Genomic DNA, 18,920 nt, shown 5'->3' with positions numbered 1-18,920 from the left:
ATGGTGGTACACACCTGTAGTTCCAGCTACTTGGAAGGAGGAGATTGCCTGAGGAGGAGATTGCCTGAGGCAGAAGGATTGCCTGAGCCTGGCAAGTCGAGACTGTGGTGACTGTAAGCGTGCCACTGCACTCCAGCCTTAGCGACAGAGCGAGACTGCAACTAAAAAGACAAAACACAAAAGCAAAAACTACTAGTTAGTATCAAAGTGTGGCAGGTTCTGGAGTGGTAGCTTTCTAAATGCAACAGCTTCCAGACCATAGCAGGGGAGGCACCGTTTTGAATTCAGCAGCTGTAGCCGCAGCTTCTCAATTTAGCAAATGATTTCCTGATTGCAGATTCAGTAGCTCCCTTGATGGCCCAGTTCTGCAGTGAGAGTTAATCCTGAAACTTCATCCTCAAAGTGGATCTCAACCCTGCACATTCAAATCACCAGAGAAATTTAAGGATATTCATAAACATGTCCAAAGGCTTTAATTCAGTATATCTGCAGTGGCTTCCAGAATCAGTATTCATAGAAAACAACCCAGATGCGGGTGACAGGAAGCTAAGGTTGAGAGCAAGTGACCCAGAGCCTCTGGCATCAGTCCTCCCAACACATTCATATGCCATTTAATGCCCAATGTTGCATCTATTTCTGTTTAAACTGTCTAGAATGGATTATTTTTTCTGTAACTAACCTTGACCAAATGCAATGCCTGGGGCAAAATCTTTGCAATAGAAGCAGAACAAAGGTTAAGCAGAGTAAAAGTTCAAATATACTCCCTCTCCTGTCAAGAAAGCAGCATTAAAATTTTCCATACTGGGAGTGGGGGTGAGATTGGCAGTTGAGGGAAATGCAACAGTGGGGGGAGGAACCTCATCAACAAGGATACCTGAATAATGAACCTTTGTATACCTAACCCTGAGTTGTACCCCACATCTTTAAAATAAAATTTTACTTAATTTTTAAATTTTTAAAAAACATTTTAAAGCCAGGCTTGGTGGCTCAGCCTGTAATCCCGCGCCTTTGGGAGGCAGAGGTGAGTGGATTGCCTGAGCCCGCGGGTTCGAGACCCGCCTGGGCAGCAAGACCTCAACTCAAAACAAAAAACAAACCAAAAAAAGAACATTTTAATACAAAGAGAAGAAAGAAAGATTGTAAGAAAAAGCAATCTAAGAATGGTAATAAAACTAAGTCTAGAGCTTTTGAAAAATAAGTTGCTATTGAAAGATTATAGGATAAGTAAAGCCTTAGGTAATCTACATTCTGCAAATTAGTTACGTCCTGCTTATTTATTTGTCTGTTTGTTTGTTTTTTGAGTTGGAGTCTCACTCTGTTGCCCAGGCTGGAGCGCAGAGACACACTCACAGCCACCACAGCCACGACCTGCTGGACGCAGGCGATCCTTCCACCTCAGCCTTCCAAGTAGCTGCAACTACAGACACGCGTCACTGTGCTCGGCTATGTTTTTGGTTTATTAGAGATGTCTCGCCAAGTTGCCCAGGCTGATCAAAGTGCTGGGATTACAGGCGTGAACCACCACATCCGGCTATTTTTATTAATATTTATTATCACCGTGATTTGCAGCTATGTGGGTTTTGGGGGGTTTTGCGGAGGAGGGGGGAAGTAATGAAATAATAGCGCTAAAGTTATCCCTATCAGTGCTCTGGGTATGCTAACAGATCATAATTTCTGGTCTGTTGCTGCCACCTACCTACTATCTGAGGCAAGGCAGTTCATGAGGATAGAGTGCGTTCAGACTTTTAGGAAAGTTAGTGCCACCTAAATTGTCTCTCGTTTCTTTGTCACTCTTCTAAAATACTTTTAGGCGCATGCTAAACCTTTAAATGACAAGCAGTTGTGCCATTAGGGATTGTTGCTCAACAGATGACTACAATATGCCAAGTATCCTGACCATGAAATACTATTACATATGGGTGCTATAGGAAAAGTAAAACTTACAAGAAAATTCATTCAGTAAATGTTGGTGAAATTTAGTCTAGGCATTAGGGTGCATGGCATACTCATCTACTACATCCTTTAAAATTGGCCTTTTTAAAAGACCATGTGTCTCAGAGATATCTCATATGTAAATAAGGTGGTTTATATCTGGACATGGAACACTTTTTGTGATTTGGAAAGATTTCTTCTAGAATTCTTTGCCTTTGATTCTTATTTCTAAAAGCTTGTCTTTAAAAGGTTTGAATGATGAATGTAGCACAGTGTCAATAATTCAGCACTTAAACATATTTTGTTGACTGAATACATGTGATTTCCTTTTGAGTGGCTGAACATTTGCTGTGGTATTTTTATTATTATTATTATTACTATTATTATTATTATTTTGAGTTGGAGTCTCACTCTGTCACCCAGGCTGGAGTGCAGTGGTACGCTCACGGCCACCACAGTCTTAACCTGTTGGGCTCCGACAATCCTTTCGCCTCAGCCTTCCAAGTAGCTGGAACTACAAGCAAGTGCCACCATGCCCCACTAATTTTTTGACTTATTGTAGAGATGAGGTCTCACCAAGTTGCCCAGACTGGTCTCGAACCCGTGGGCTCAGACAATCCTCTCACCTCGGCCTCCCAAAGTGCTGGAATTATAGGCATAAGCCACAGCGCCCAGACTTTTATAAGTATTAAGCCACTTTTATATACCATTCCCATTTGATAGTTACAGAAACCCTGTAAACTAAGTAGGGCAGAGACTTTGACTATTTTAGAGACAAAGAAATAGTTTCAGAATGTTTGAGAGAGAGTCCTAAATCATCTAGGACTAGAACCTCCTCTAGAACTTGGTTTTTTGTGGTAAAATTCAGAGTTCCTTCCATTCTGTCACACTGCCTTCAGGTAGTCTTTCATTAATTCTTTCAACAGATGTTTACTGAGTGCCTAGTATGTTCCACGTAGACGCTGAGGGGAAGACAACGTTTAATTTAAAGACAGGGTGTTTAGGGCATAGAGAGATTTTTCAAGGAAGGTCTCTGATGCAGTGATCTCTGAAGGATGAATAAGAAGGAACCAACAAGAAAGGCAGGAAAACTTAATCCAGGCAAAAGAAATACCACAGAAAAAGCCAAAGTTCCCCAAGTAGGAAAAATTGAAATATGGCCGAAGGCTGGACATGATGGCTCATGCCTGTAATCCTAGCACTTTTGGAGACCGTGGTGGGAGGACCACTTGAGGCCAGGAATGTGAGACCAGCCTGGGCAACACAGTAAGACCCATCTGGAAGAATATTTTATTTTATTTTATTATCTTTTTAGTTAGGGTCTCATTCTGTTGCCCAAACTGGAGTGCAGTGGCATGACCACAGATCACCACAGCCTCGATCTCCTAGGCTCAAGTAATCCTTCTGCTTCAGCCTCCCTTGAAGCTGAAACTACAGGCATGTGCCACCACACCCAGCTGATTTTTTTTTTTTTTTTTTTGTAGAGATGAGGTCTCACTCTGCTGCCCAGGTTTATCTCAAATCCCTAGGCTCAAGTGATCCTCCTGCCTCAGCCTCCCAAAGTGCTGGGATTACAAGTGTGAATAACTCTTGCTGGCAAAAAAAATAAATTAATAAATAAAAATAGGAGAAGGTGGGATTAAATGTGGCTGTCAGTCCAGGCAAGGAGAACTGTTGGGTCGGGCTGTGGAAGCCATGATAAAGAGTGTGGTTCCTGTTCCGAGCACAGGAGGAAGCCAGTGAAGGGTGCCCAGGCTCTGTGTATCACACTGCAAATCAGAAATTTTTCTGAGGGGAAATTTCCTGAATAACTTTCATCAAAATGATATTCAAAAATATCTGAATGTTTCTCAAAAAAATTCTTCCAGAAACAATTAGATAATACACCAAAAATTGTGTAGACTTGGAAGAGAGTCCTTGATTTATGCGCCAATGTCTTGTCATGGCGTGCTATATTGTGCATGCAAATCGCCTCAAAGACCTGCCTGGAGATCACTTTTTACACAATGCCCTATCACCCCTTTCTATCTATTTGCACGTTGTATTCACGTGGCGAGTGTTCTTCCCAGCTCCGGAGATTTTAATTTCATTCACATGATATTGGGCCAGAAGCCAGCATTTGTTTAAAAAAACTTTTCAGGCTGGACACGGTGGCTCAAGCTTGTAATTTCAGCTCTTTGGGAAGCTGAGGCGAGAGGATTGCCTGAACCCAGGAGTTCGAGACCAGCCTGGGCAACTTGGTGAGACTCGTCTCTACAATATATCAAAAAATTAGCCAGACATGGTAGCATGCACCTGTAGTTCCGGCTACTTGGAAGACTGAAGCGGAAGGATCACCAGAGCCCAGCAAGTTGACACTGGGGTGGCCGTGAGCCTGTCACGGCACTCCAGCCTGGGCAACGGAGTGAGACTGACTCCAAAAAAAACAAAAACAAAAACAAAAAACACCTTTCAGGTAGTTCTAATGTTTAGCCAAAGTTGAGAACCACTTATCAAAGGAATTGTGCTAAATGGATTTCATGTAATACTTTCTTTTTTGAAGTGATTTTTTTAAAGTGTTGCATACCCAGACTAAAATAAGTCTAAAACAGTGGTCTGTAAGGTAACTTTCTCTGGTTTACCACTCAGAATTCTGCATCTAATAGTTTGGCTGAATCTAACCATTTCAACAATATCTACTTGACAATACCTGGAAAAGTTTGTTATGAAGAGGACAAAAATATTTGTGGAGCATGACTAAATTCACCCTTTTATGGTATACCTATTTTACGATATATTAACTTAAAAATAAATATATGTGACATACTACCAAAGATGCATAGTGGGGGGCTCTGATGACAGTTTCTGGTTCTTCCTCATTAAGGAACATATGAACCCTTGGTCGTTATCATCAAAGAAATAGTTTCTTTTCTCATCCCGTCTTCATCTGTTCTTCAAGATTGCTGGTCTTCACTCATGTGTCAAGTTACCCTTGTTCCACACCAAACTGCATGAGGATACATCTTGTAACAGAATCCTAACGCTATGTGCAGAAAGTTCTTTTTTTTTTTTTTTTTTGCGTTGGAGTCTCACTCTATCACTAAGGTTGGAGTGCAATGGCACAGTCATGACCACCACAGCCTTGACCTACTGAGTTTAGGTGATCCTTCCGCCTCAGCCTTCCAAGTAGCTGGAACTACAGATGCACGCCACGACGCCTGGCTAATTTTTGTGATTTATTGTAGAGATGAGGTCTCACCGAGTTGCCCAGGCTGGTCTCGAACCCCCGGGCTCAGGCAATCCTCTTGCCTTGGCCTCCCAAAGTGCTGGGATTATAGGCTGAGCCACCACGCCCGGCCAGAAAGTTCTTAATCACATAGTCCACATGAGGATACACCTTGTATCAAAATCCTAATTCTGCATGCTGAAAGTTCTTCACCTGTATGTTTGGAATGGCTCAAAGTTCATCTTAAGTGCCAAGTCTTTGTTATCAATAGAATCTGTATCCATTGTTACACTCAGGAAATTATTGGCGGCCTGATTTCATGTTCAACCTTGGTCTGTTTAACTTAGCCCGGTAGCCTCTCTTTAACCTACAGGCTCTCACTGGGATCTACATTCTCCGTTGCTGCAGGTATTTCCCCTGCCTTCTGCATACCCTAGCTGACCAGGGAAAGGGGTGGGGAAGGGGTTTATTCTGCTCTATTTAATATGAAGAGTAACATGAAACTGCAAATTAATCACTCATGGTACTTCCCATGGGATACCAATAAATATCCTCTGATAGTTGATGTTCAGAGCATTACTGTCGAATGATTCCTGTTCACTATCTTGAGGCCTACACTTGGAAATAAATCAATCTAATTTCATAGTCATAAACATGTTATAAGGATAGGAAGAAAACTAATAGCCCATTTTACTGACAAGGAAACTGAACTATGAATGTTAAATCAGAGTAACTCAGTCATGCAAATATTTAGTGTTAGAATTCAGATTAATAAAAGCATAATAATCATTGTATGGATCCGTGTGAATTTAAAATTGTATTTTTGGCAGACTGCAATGGCTCATGCCTGTAATCCCAGCACTTTGGGAGGCCAAAGCAAGAGGATTGCTTGAGCCCAGGGGTTCAAGATCAACTTGGGCAACTTGGCAAAACTTCCTCTCTACAGTAAATAAAAAAAATTAGTCAGGCATGGTGGCGCGCACCTGTAGTTCCACCTACTTGGAAGGCTGAGGTGGAAGGATTGCCTGAGCCCAACAGGTTGAGGCTGCAGTGGCCATGAGCTTGCCACTGCACTGCAGTCTGGGTAACACAGTGAGACTCTGATTTTTTTTTAAAATGTATTCTTGTATAAAAAGGTACAAAGTTAAGAAACAAGTGAGAAACTGAGAAAAATATTCCCAACATGTGTAATTGAAAATAATTATGATAAGTGTTAAAATGTTAGGAACTCTTGTGAACCAAAGTACTTTCCTAACAGCAAAATGAACAGATCACTCCTAAAAAAACAAATTCAAATGGCCAACAAATATATGAAGTAATGTTTGTGAACGAATGCCAATTAAAACAATGATGTGGTGTACACTTGTTGCTTTTATCTGTGCATTATTCCTTCTCCCTTTCTTTGATAGAAAACTTTCTTCCACACTTCAACCATGTGACCATGTGGTTGTGGGAAGCTGATGATACTTGTAATCCAGATCTGTTCTTTTCTCTGGCAGTAACCCCCTTTCTTTTTTGTCTTTTACAAACCCTCTTCCTGCCTTATGCATCCTTGTAGATTTTTGTTGTTGTTTGTTTGAGTTTCTATCTCACCCTATCACCCAGGCTGGAATGCAGTGGCATGATCAGGATGATCATGGCTCATGACAGCCTTGGCCTCCCGCCTTGACCTCCAGGCCTCAGGCGATCCTTCCACCTCAGTCTCCCAAGTAGCTGGGACTACAGGCACATGCCACCAAACCTGGCAAATTTTTGACTATTTTGTGGAGATGCAGTTTTGCTGTGTTGTTCTGGCTGGTCTCCAACTCCTGTGCTCAAGCAATCCACCCACTTTGGCCTCCCAAAGTGCTGGAATTACAGGTGTGAAACATCATGTCAGGCCATAGTGATTTTTGTTGAGGCTAATACCTGCTCCTGCACTTGTGCAGGAGTGGCACATGACCCAATCTTAACTAATCAGATTATTTCATCCTTCTGCCACCACAATTGACAGGATCCACAAACATAGAAACCAAGACAACCCAAGTCTTCTCAGAGCCTTTGTGGGACCCATCAGAAATGAAGTATACCCTCTGAGACTTTTTTTTTTTTTTTTTTGAGTCGGAGTCTCACTCTGTAGCCCAGACTGGGGTGCAGTGGCCACTCCTGGCCACCGCAGCCTCGACCTGCTGGTCTCTAGCGATCCTTCCACCTCAGCCTTCCAAGTAGATGGAACTACAGGCGCACACTACCACGCCCGGCTAATTTTTTGATTTATTGTAGAGATGAAGTCTCCAGACTGCTGAGTCATTCAGGCCTGGAGCTGCCAGGAGCCGTTTTGTCAACAGGCAGAGAAAGCCTGCCTGAGAATTAAGCCAACAAAGGAGAGAGCAGGGCAAAGATAAAAATAAGTTCTGATGACATGCATGAGCCCCTGGGTCTAGCTGTTCCTGAAGGAGGGACTTTCCCCTAGACTTTGCAGTTACATGAGTCAGTATATTCATGTTATTTGTTTAAGCCAGCTTCAATTGTGTTTCTATCATGGCATTTATATGAGCTCTGATTAATGTAGGATTAAATCAAAGAAGACAGACTTCTCTTTCTTCTAGACCTCTTTGGCTGAGATTTTATAAGCCTAGGGCTGCTGCGGCCATATCTCCTGCGAAGAAGAAGAAGAAGAACCTTGTCTGCAATAGAAGGAAATTAGGGACAGCACATTCTTGGACATCATTTGAGTTCTTGAGTCAAGTCGACCCTGAGGCCAGCTCCTAAAGTGCTCATGAGGCAATAAATCCCATTTTTTCCTTAAACTGATTTCTAATAAATCTCTGTCATTCTAATGTCATTTGCTTATTGTGTAGAGTCCTTGGCAATGATATCTTATTTAGATATGTCCTGATGTAAATGAGATACAAATTCTTCTTAAATTAAATATAGCTGGGTCCAGCGGCTCACTCCTGTAATAGCATTTTGGGAGGCAGAGGCAAGAGGAGGCGAAGGCTGGTTTGAGACCAGTCTGGGCAACTTGGAGAAACCCAGTATCTACAATAAATCAAAAATTATCAGGGCGTGGTAGCACGTACCTGTAGTTCCTGCTACTTGGAAGGCTGAGGTGGAAGGATCGCCAGAGCCCAGCGGGTCGACACTGCAGTGACTGTGAGTGTGCCACTGCACTCCAGCCTGGGCAACGGAATGAGACTCCAACTCAAAAAAATAAATAAAAATAAATTTAAAAATTAGCCAGATGTGGTGGTGCGCATCTGTGGTTCCAGCTACTTGGAAGGCTGAGGTGGAAGGATCACCTGAGCCCAGCAAGTCAAGGCTGCCGGTGGCCGTGAGCATGTCACTGCACTCCAGCCTGGGCAACAGAGTGAGACTCCGACTCAAATAAATAAAATAAATAAATATAAATAAAATTAAATATAATAGTACCCAGTGTTACTGATGACATGCTGAAACAGGAACTCTCATACACTGCTGGTATTTGTATAAATGCATTTTGTAAAGTCATTTGACTGTAGACCTCAAAAACCTTACAGATTAGGCACATTTGGGAGGTGGAGGCAGAGATAAATGGGTAGAACACAGAGGATTTTTTAGGAGAGCAGAACTACTCTGTGTGATAGTGTAATGGTGGATCCATGACGCTGCACATTAGTCAAAACCCAAAGAACTGTGGAATAAGAACAGTGAAGCTTAATGTAAACTATGGACTTTTATCCATTTATTGTAATGCAAATGTATGGAACTAATTCAGAATGTTAATAACAGGGGAAACTATGTTGAGGGAAGATGTACATGAGAACTCTCTCTACTTTCTGTTCAATTTTTCTTTTCTTTTTTTTTTGAGTTGGAGTCTCACTCTGTCGCCCAGATGTGAGTGCAGTGGCCACTCCCGTCCACCGCAGCCTCGACCTGCTGGGCTCCGGCGGTCCTTCCGCCTCAGCCTTCCGAGTAACTGGAACTACAGGCGTGTGCTACCACGCCCAGCTAATTTTTTGATTTATTGTAGAGATGATGTCTCACCAAGTTGCCCAGGTGGGTCTCGAACTCACGGGCTCAGGCAATCCACTCACCTCAGCATCCCAAAGCTCGGGGTTACAGGCTGAGCCACCGAGCCCGGCTCGGTTTTTCTTTTAACCTAAAACTGCTCTAAGAAATAAAGTTTACTAATCAAAAAACAAAAAGAAAGAGAGAGACAGAGGGAGGAAGAAAAGAAGGAAGAAAGGAAGGAAGGCTACACATGTTTTTCATAGCAATTCTAAAGTTATAAATTTCTCCCAAGGGGGAAAAGCAGGCAAGGAAGCAGAGATATAGATAAAACAAATGTCACTGCAAAGTTGTTTATTATAATTTTTAAGAAATGTAATTGGCACTACTCAAATATCCATCCATTTAAATAAGTATGTTTCATGTGCACTCTCAGAGGATGGCAGTGTTGATCAGGGGCTCTTACTTAGCATCCAAGACTAAGCTTCAGGGGGTTCAAATGTGGCTCTTTCACAAGGCACTGATGGGTTCTTTGGAGGCCCTGTGAAGCCATCCAACCACACTGCTCCTGATGTGGTGAGCACCACAGGGGCAACCAATGGAACTATCCTCAGCCGCTAACTACTGGTGTTGCCTTGTCCTGGCATGACAACCTCTTTGGTGGATTACTTCCAAAAAAGGCTGAGTCCAAGTACCTTGAATTCCTTAAAAACTCTCACAAGCCTCCTAGGACCTGCAAAGCCCAAATTTCTTGGCATGATATTCAAGCCTCATTTCCCAATCATAGGGGACTATTTTTAGTTCTTTGAAAATACCAGGTCTTTACTTTCCTCTATCATTGTTCAAAAAATAGAAAATAGTTCCCAATGAATGACCTTTTAAAACCATAGTCTCAAATGCCATTCCTGACATGGACCAAATATAAAACAAGTTAAAATGTGGCATGATTTTGGACGATTAGTGAAGTATGCAAAAGAATATAAAACTAGAAACAGGCTGGGCATGGTGACTATAATCCCAGCACTTTGGGAGGCTGAGGTGAGAGGATTGCCTGAGCCCACAGGTTCAAGGCCACCCTGGGCAGCTTGGTGAGACCTCATCTCTACAATAAATCAAAAAATTAGCTGGGCATGGTAGCATGTGCCTGTAGTTCCAACTACTGGGAAGGCTGAGGCAAAAGGATCACCTGAGCCCAGCAGGTCGAGGCTGTGGTGGCCATGAGTATGCCACTGCACTCCAGCCTGGGCGACAGAGTCAGACTCCAACTCAAAAAACCAAAATGCTCATAACAGGGGAAACCTAGAAACATTCTTTGACCGACATGGGATTCTAATAGTGACCCCATAAAGTGGATATCAAAGGAAGTTTTTTTGGCTCTACAGGGAACTAAATCTGAAAAACTATAATAATATAAATGCTCATTTATTATGTTTTAAAATTTTATAATAAATTTATAGACAAATCACAGAAGACTAAATTGTGATGAAAGAAAGAATGTGCTATCTACCAGGAAAACTTAAAGATAAAGTTGCTGCTGATAGAGGTTGAGAAGTAAAAAGAAAGGAGAACAGGGAAATGTAAATTAAAATCACAATGCACTATCACCTCACACCTGCTAGAATGGCTGTGATCAAAAGGACAAAGGATAATAAGTGTTGGTGTGGAAGCGGAGAAAAGGGAATGCTGTACACTGTAGGTGGGAATGTAAATTGGTACAGCCACAACAGAAAACTTTACAGAGATGTCTCAAATAATTAAAAATATGATTATCATGTGATCTAGCAATCCCACTTCTAGACATATATCCTAAGGATGTGAAATCAGTATGACCAAGAGATTGCATTCCCATTTTCACTGTGGCATTATCACAATCGTCAAGATATGGAACCAACCTGAGTGTCCACCAATGTATGAATGGATAAGGAAAATTTGGCATGTATATGATGAAATACTATTCAGCTTAAGAAAAATAAAAGGAAAATTTCTGTCACTTGTGACAACATGGCTGAGCCTGGAGGACATTGCGTTAACTGAAATAAGCCAGACACAGAAAGACAAATACCATATGATCTCACTTATATATGGACTCTAAAAAAGCTGATCTTAGCCGGGCTCGGTGGCTCAGCCTGTAATCCCGCGCCTTTGGGAGGCTGAGGTGAGTGGATTGCCTGAGCCCGTGGATTCGAGACCCGCCTGGGCGGCGAGACCTCATCTCTACAATAAATCAAAAAATCAGCCAGGCGTGGTAGCGCCATGCCTGTAATTCCGGCTACTTGGCAGGCTGAGGGGGAAGGATCACCGGAGCCCAGCAGGTCGAGGCTGCGGTGGCCGGGAGCGGCCACTGCACTCCAGTCTGGGCGACAGAGTGAGACTCTAACTCAAAAAATAAAAATAAAAAAATAACAAATAAAAAAGCTGATCTTGTAGAAGCAGAGAGTAGAGTGGTGGTACCAGGGGCCGGGCATGAGAGTAGGGACCGGGGAAATGTTGGTCAAAGGACACAACATTTTAGTTAGAAGAAATAAGATCAAGAAGTCTATTGTATGGCATGGTGACTATAGCTAATAATAGTGTATTGTATACTTGACAATTGCTAAGAGAGTAGAATCCAAGTGTTCTCACCACAAAAAAGTATGTGAGGTAACATATATATTAATTGGCTTGATTCAGCCATTCCACGATGTGTACATATTTCAAAACATCATATTGTACACTATAAATATAAACCGTTTTTATTGATCAATTAAAAAAATAAATAGGCTGGACACAGTGCCTCATGCCTGTAATCCCATTGCTCTGGGAGGCCGAGATGGTGGGGATCACTCGAAGCCAAGAGTTCAAGATCAGCCTGGGCAACATAGTGAGACTCCATCTCTATTTTAAAATAATAATAAAAATAAATTTAAACATAAGAAAAAAGTTTTAAAGAAAGGAAGAACAGATGAAGGGGATCATCCACGCATGAATGTCCTCCACCAGAGATGCTCACGTGGTTGATGGAACAGCAAGAGAGGTTCAAGGTCACGTGGTTGATGGAACAGCAAGAGAGGTTCAAGGTCATTGTTTGATATCAGAGAGGTCGGGGAGCACAGATTAGTGACCAAATTATGTTGGAAGGATGGAAGCAAGGCAAAAGAGTTAAATTGGCATTTATCATGATATCTAAATCGAGAAACAACACATTGGGAGAGATCAGAGTAATCCCAAAATGAGCTGAAAGGAGAAACTGTTCAAAAGTCTCGCCTCTGGAGAACAAGTTAAAGGTCACCACAAAAAAGCCATCAGTCAAATCCAATATACAGAACATTCCATGGGTCGACTGACCTTATTTCTCTAACACATCAATGGCATGAGGGGAGGAGGGAATTCGTTATAGAATAAACAAGGAGTGGCCAGGCACGGTGGCTCAGCCTGTAATCCCAGCACTTTGGGAGGCCAAGGCGAGAGAATTGCCTGAGTCCGTGGGTTTGAGACTAGCCCGGGCAACTTGGCAAGACCTCCTCTCTACAATAAATCAAAAATTAGCCGGAAGCGGTGGCATGCTTCTGTAGTTCCAGTTACTTGGAAGTCTGAGACTGAGAGATCGCCTAAGTCCAGCAGGTGGAGGCTGTGGTGGCCAAGAGCGTGCCACTGCACTGCAGCCTGGGTGACAAGAGTGAGACTCCAACTAAAAAAAAAGAATAAACAAGGAGTCAAAACAATCATATTCCAATCATATTCAAAGTGGGGATTTCACTGGTGATCCTTTATTAGAACAATTTTCAGACAATTAGAAAATTTTGATCATGAATTAGATGGAAGATGATGGTAAGAAACTGTTACTTTGTTAGGTATAATAATGACATGTGAATAGAGTTTAACTTTCTTTTTTTGAGTTGAGGTCTTACTGTCACTCAGACTGGAGTACAGTGGCATGATCATGGCTCACTGCAGCCTTATACTCCTGGACTCAAGCAATCCTCCCTTCTTAGTTTCCCAAGTAGCTGGGACAACAGGTGCACACCACCACACCTGGCTAGATTTTAAAATATCTTTTGTAGTTAGAGGCATAGTGAAGTATTTCTAGGGGAACTAGCGTGATGCCTGGGATTTTCTTTAAAATGTCCCAGTACTACCCCCTCTTCTTCCCAAAGTAAAAGGGATAGAGAAACAAGACTGGCCAAATGTTGATCATTGTACAAGCTGGATGGTGGGTCCATGGGGTTCATGATACCATTCTCTCTGCCTTTATGCATTTTTTGAAAATTTTCAAAATAATACACTGTCATTGTCATTGTTTTAAGCAGGTACCTCTGAAAAATGGGATGGAATTTTGGAACAGTGGTTTTGACAAGATTGTTTCCTAGCTTTCACTTATTTCATGAATACTGATTGAGTCCCTGCAATGTACGAGGCACTATGTAGACACTTTTGGGATGTGAACAGGATAGATCAAAATCTCTCTTTGTGAGGTTCACATTCCAGTCAGGGGAAGAGGCAACAAACCATAGACATAAACTATAGACATAACAGGTGAGAAGTAGGTGAATAAAGAACGAATAAAACAGGGAAGAGGGACCAGGAGTGGGTCCAGACCTGCTGTTATAAACAGCAAGGGCATGGCAGAGCTCATTGAAAAAGGCGACCTTGGAACCAAGACTTGAAGGAAGTGAAGGAAATTATAAGCCCTTCTGAATTGTTCCTTTTTAATCATGTCCACAGATTGCTTTGATTAAAATAATTGAAAAAGATTACTTTAAAAATAAAATAGGCAAGGCCAGGTAGAGTGGCTCACGCCTATAATCCCAGCACTTTGGGAGGCCAAGGTGAGAGAACTGCTTGAGCCCAGGACTTCGAGACCAGCCTGGGCAACGTAGCAAGACCTGTCTCTACAAAAAAAATTTTAAAATCAGCCGGATGTGGCAGCTTGCGCCTGTAGTCCCAGCTACTTGGGAAACTGAGGTGGAAGGACCGCCTGAGCCCAGAAGTTCAAGGCTGCAGTGAGCTGTGATCATGCCACTGCATTCCAGCCTGGGCAATAGAGTGAGACTTCAACTCTAAATATAAAATAAAGTAAAATCTCGGCCAGGCACAGTGACTCATACCTATAATCCCAGCACTTTGGGAGGTGGAGGGGAAAGGATTACCTGAGTCTAGGATTTCAAGACCAGCCTGGACAATTTGGTGAGATCTCGTCTCTACAATAAATAAAAAAATTATCTGGGTATAGTGGCACACATTTGTGGTTCCAGTTACTTAGAAGGCTGAGGCAGAAGGATCACCTGAGCCTAGTAAGTCGAGGCTGCAGTGACTGTGAGCTTTCCACTATACTCCAGCCTGGGTGACAGAGTAAGACTCCAGCTCAAAAAAATAAAATCTCCCTTCTCCCTGCCCCTTCTTCTCTGACTCCCAAAACCTTTCTTTCTTCTTCAGGCCCATTTCAGGTGATCCTGTCTTCATGAGATCATTTTCCCCACAGCCAGAGTGAACACTCTTTTGTGTTCTCTTGTTACTAGTACCTCTAACATTTGCTTCCTTCTCCAAGATGGTACGATTCTTTGTAGCTTTACTAAGCATTTCTATGTTCATTATTTTATTTACACCTCCAATGATCTTAAGTGGTTTTCCTTAATATTGTTATTATTCCCACTTGACAGATTAGAAAACTAAGTCTCTGAAACAAGAAGTGACCTACACTCAGACACAGATACAGCATCTGAATTCTAAGCCACATCCTCTGAATAAAGCATTAGTTCTTCTTTCTACCTCCATAGTTAACTGTTTCTAAGAGTCTTTTTTAATGTTAAAATTATATTTGAGTCAAAGTAGTATTTGCATATGGTCTTAATTTAGGTCGTTCAGAAAACCTTAGGAGGAAAAGCAAATCTCCCACCTAATCAGTTCGCAGTTGTATTTTACAGAAACAATGCTTCCCCCCCCCCTCATCATTTCTATTTTGAGTTCTTCTGGTGATTGTCTCTGTAATGCTAGAGAACATGCTTACACCTTTATGTATTGATCTTACCACCTTTGGATATTATCTACTGATAATATCTCTTACCATAAGGGGGAGGAGTTAGTTCATTTGCATGATCCTAACCGCTTAGGTTAGATTCTGAGTCAGAGACTTGTGCACAGGAAACACACAGCTCTGGACTAGTGAAGGCAGCAGGACTGAACTGCAGGAGGACTTGACCTTCTGTGCAATTGCCATGGAAGCCTCAGCCAGGTCCTTGGGAGCCCCAGAGCTGGGAGGGCCCTTCAGAGCTGTCCTGAAGGCTGGGCATTTCTACTCCACCATCAATCAGTCATTTGGTGCAGGCCAGGGGCCACAAACTTAGGCCAGCCACCTCTCTTTAGCTAAGGAATCTTCTAGAAGAAGAAATCTGGAAGAACTCTAGAAGAAACTTCTAGAAGACAAACTCTACTGGAAGAAACTTCTAGAAGAAGAACTCTTGCCAAGCAGCCAGTACTTCTGGGAGCTGGAAAATGAACATCTTGGTCCTAAGGTGGGAATCCATCACAGCCCACCTCCATCATCGTGGGATCCACTTGCTTTTTATAGCGAGTTCACCCTATTTGGGATTAGCTCCCCCAGATTTCTGCTTGATTCCTTCGTTAGGAGACACTTACAAGCATGTCAGCAGACCAAGTTACAGTGTTTGCCTCTGCAGCTGCTTTCCAAGCCATACTTGAGACCCTCCATTTCCTTCCTCTTCTGTCAATTCTAGATTCCCCTCACCCTCAGCTGGCCCAGATGGCTCAGGCGATAGGGTGACCCCAGTCCTCATCCCTGAGGAACCTTAGCCCCTGGTCACCCAGTCCTAGTCAAAACAGGTCAGCTACATTCCACTTACCATCATAATTGGGCAGGGAAGGAGGAAGAGATGGCCTTATGGATCTGCTGAGTGCCAAACACATTCTTCTCTGTCTGCCATGAAGCAGAAATCCCATCCTCTCCTGATTATCAGGATCCATTATTCCTGCAGGGATATGGCTCCTGTCCCTATTCCTCCCTCTTTCATACCCACTTGTAAGTACAAGTACCTGTAAGACAGCTCTGTTCTATTGACCCCCAGCACTGAGAGCTCAACATCTTCAAAACTGAACTGACTTCCCCGCCCCCATAAACCTGCTGTTCCTCCTTCATCCATTCAGCAACTGTGCTGGAACCTAGTTCATCTTTGGGTCCTCCAATTCCCTCACCTTTTAAAGCTACCAAGTTTAGGGGTCCAGCCCCTTTTGTCAGGTCGTGAGATCTCCTGAAGGAGAGACGGATAGGCGAAAGACGGACACAGTATTCCCGGACACCTGCTTCCTGAGCAGATGACATCCTTTATTAGTTAACAGAAAGCTTTTATAGCATTTGTAAAAGGGGCAAGACAAAGAAAATTCCTTCACGTACATATGTTTTAAAAGTTACCACCATCTAGAGGTCTTTAGAAGAAACGAATAAGCCAAAAACACTATCTACTTTCAGTTAATGAGTCTTGAGATAAGTGTAAAAGGAGTTTCACTTAAACTAAACATAATGCATACAAGGTTTACTTTGATTTCGGTTCCACATCACTAGTCTAATTAAAAAGGCCATAAATTCACTAAAACAAACTATAGACTGTACCTAGTGATAGCAGGAATATGAAGCCCATTAACTTGACCAAACAACAGTGGTTAGCTTTTAAAGAATAACTATGAAAGTCACTTACTGTGAAAATACATACACTAATCATTACTTTGGATAAACATATAAAGTGAATGAAACATAATGAAATAAAACTAACACAACTAAAATTATTATGGTTGCATAATTGCCAATGAGCTTTTAAGTTTAGGATAATGGTGATTTGGCTGTTTTCCCTTATGCTTGGCAACATCCTGGAAAACACCTTTGTCTTAAGATAGGCGGTGGAGCAATTATTATTATCTTTGAGGCACCAGCTTTATCATTGTGTGAACTTAAACTTATGAACTTAAAACAATCTTCAAAGTAGCTATAAAACACTAAACTATAACACTAAGACTAATTAATGACACAAAGTAAAAACCTTGTTAAACATAACCAGAGCCTAATAATTTTTGTCAATCCTCATACATATGAATATTGATTATATAAACTTGTATGATATTACATTTACCAATTATAATTAATACATGGATAAAACAATTATCATGTCTAGAATAGCACTGCCAGCAACTTTCTTCAAAAGAGTCCCAAATTACAGTCCTTGAAGTGCTTCAAGAAGGTTCCCAGGTGCACGGTTCTTCATGTAGCAGTTCTTCTCTTTTGGGCTTTTACGACCTTCAAAGCTTTTGTAATCGCCTTTCTTGTCCAGGTGTCTTCGTTACTTTTCTCTTATCCTGCAGTGTTTATTTCTAAAGGAAACTCAAAAGAAGCTTTTAATGACATTTCCTAGGCCCTCAAGGTTGCTTTCTGTATTAGTTAATTATCATAAAAGTATCTAATTAGTATATTATGAATTCAGTGAAAACCCACGCTATAAACGTTTACTTAAAATTTAACTATAGAGTTAAGTAAAAACCTTAACGATTAATCTTTTATCCTAAGTCTGTGAAGACAGTGTTGTAAATCACCTACATAACTCCTAGATAAGTGTTAGAACTTATAATGAGCTCATAATGAACTTACCATAAACTTGTGCTTCTAAAAAACCTTATGTCTGACCACTAAGCTGCATAATTCTAAATCAAATAAGGAGTGAATATATTTATATCATTTTTTACTCAAGCAAGATCTAGTAACTTATAACCAAGTGAAAGAAAGCATTCTTGATGTTCTTCAGAGTTTAACCCTTGCATATGTTAGAAAAGACCAAGCGGCATAGTGGGAAAATGGGAAAATGAACCATGACATTCTCAGGTTAGGTGTGAGTTCTTCGCATAAACATGCCATTTTCTTCTTCCACGACTGCACAGAATTTCTTCAGCCATATCAAACAGCAAAGGTGGAAGACAGAAGGGCCTCAGCTTCCCGGGCTCACCCTGCGGCCCGGGGTCTTCGGCCCACCGGGACCCTGTCAATCATGTGGACCTCCAAGGCTGGCTCCCAGCAACCAAGATCTGTAAAGTCTTTCTCCTAAGTAGCTTTGACATTCAGCCTCATTCTCCCTCCCCACAGGTGCTGCTCTTGTCTACAGATCCATCCTTCCTCACATGGACTATTGCAGGCACTTCCTTTCACCAGTCTTGCCCACACTCCTTCCACCAACACCTTTGAGGTATAAAAGTAAGGGGAAACTAAGAGGTCTAGAACTGGAAATGTCTCTGGGTAGAGGGGCCATTTAAAATCAAGAGAAGCTGGGCTCGGTGGCTCAGCCTGTAATCCCGCGCCTTTGGGAGGCTGAGGTGAGTGGATTGCCTGAGCCCCCGGGTTCGAGACCCGCCTGGGCAACTTGGCGAGACCTCATCTTTACAATAAAAATCAAAAATTAGCCGGGCGTGGTAGCGCGCACCTGTAGTTCTGGCTACTTGGAAGGCTGAGGCGGAAGGATCGCCAGAGTCCAGAAGGTCGAGGCTGCGGTGGCCTGGAGCGGCCACTGCACTCCAGTCTGGGTGACAGAGTGAGACTCCCACTCAAAACAAAAACAAACCAAAAAAAAATCATTCCAGGCACGCTTTTGTGGCGTTGCCTTTTGAGAAAAACATTACTATAGTTTGTCTGCCTCTTCTAAAATAGAAAATCTATTCTAAACCAATCAACAATTATGTCAGTGCTCATTATATCTGGGACACATGAAGGAAATGAAGACATTCAACACAGACTCACTACCCTGCAAACACCAATGTGTAGGCGGAGCACAGTGGCTCACATCTGTAA

Source organism: Carlito syrichta, unplaced genomic scaffold, assembly GCF_000164805.1.
Source record: "Carlito syrichta isolate Samal-C Ts95f unplaced genomic scaffold, Tarsius_syrichta-2.0.1 Scaffold119772, whole genome shotgun sequence".
In the NCBI taxonomy this organism is placed as follows: Eukaryota; Metazoa; Chordata; class Mammalia; order Primates; family Tarsiidae; genus Carlito; species Carlito syrichta.
Note: the sequence above shows the minus strand (reverse complement) of the source record.